This window comes from Nycticebus coucang, unplaced genomic scaffold (genome assembly GCF_027406575.1).
Source record: "Nycticebus coucang isolate mNycCou1 unplaced genomic scaffold, mNycCou1.pri scaffold_75, whole genome shotgun sequence".
NCBI lineage: Eukaryota > Metazoa > Chordata > Mammalia > Primates > Lorisidae > Nycticebus > Nycticebus coucang.
The window spans coordinates 442,201-443,184 of record NW_026515590.1 but is presented as its reverse complement, the minus strand read 5'-3'; the positions used below and the strand labels follow the sequence as shown (position 1 = coordinate 443,184).

Here is a 984-nt window from a genome sequence, read left to right as displayed (position 1 = left end):
CCTTGAGTGCTTGCTCTATCTCATCCTCAAAACCACTCTTGCTTTAGTAGCACTCGTCAGGGCAAGGCCCCTTCACAGACATTGTTGTGTCATGAGAAGAGTGTCAGCAGAACTAAACGCTGTGCTGAGGCTGTGGCTGACCTACATTCTGGCTCAAGCTTGATTCTTAGACCAGCACTGAGGCTGTGGTTTCTCAGATTCGCCGGGGAGCGCCCCTACCATCCACATTGAATTCCTCGCCCAGGCATCAGTGTGCTTTTTTTTCTGTGTTATCCTTATTATTCATGAACTTTGTTTGCTAATTCATATGCCTTTATATGTAGATGTTTAGATATCTACATAAAGTTAAATAGTAAACTAATAGGTTTTGGCGTGTTTTGGAGTTTCTGATGCAATTCCAATACAGAGCCAGGGCAAAAGCCAAGGGTCTGTGAGTTGCTGCAGTCTCTTCCTTGCCAGAAAGTCCTCTCTGTGCCAGCTCACAAAGAGCTTTCTTTTGCCCAATGCCCTCAGTGTCGCTGACTGCCAGTCTGCCGTCTAGTCTGCGGAGCCTTGTTCTGTTTAAACAGTCCGTGCTTGGTTTCTTTTTTTTTTTTTTTTTACAAAAACTATATTTTCCCAAAATGTTGCTGATCAGTTACAGCAAACAGAACCGCGACCCTCGAGGAAAACTGTCACTCTAGGCTCCTCTTTGACCACAGCAGCTATATGGAAGCAGCTGCAGCTTCAATAAGGGCCACCGTGCTTGGTTTCTTCTATGATGCTGCGTGGATAAGTGTTCTTGAGGTTGAGGGTCATCTTTTTTTTTTTTTTCTTTTGCAGTTTTGGCCGGGGGCTGGGTTTGAACCCACCACCTCTGGCATATGGGGCCGGCGCCCTACTCCTTCGAGCCACAGGCGCCGCCCGATCTTTTCACTTTTTTACATTCCCCTCAACACTTTGCACTATGCTGCTCAGTAGACATGTCTTCAGAATTTTTACTTA

At 45.9% G+C, this 984-nt stretch overlaps 1 non-coding gene across 1 annotated transcript; it reads right to left on the bottom strand.

The window, feature by feature from the left end:
• Window positions 1-606: 606 nt before the first annotated feature.
• Window positions 607-741, bottom strand: LOC128579548 (small nucleolar RNA SNORA16B/SNORA16A family). Its single transcript, XR_008378191.1, has one exon. It is a non-coding gene; the product is annotated as a small nucleolar RNA SNORA16B/SNORA16A family (small nucleolar RNA).
• Window positions 742-984: the final 243 nt, after the last annotated feature.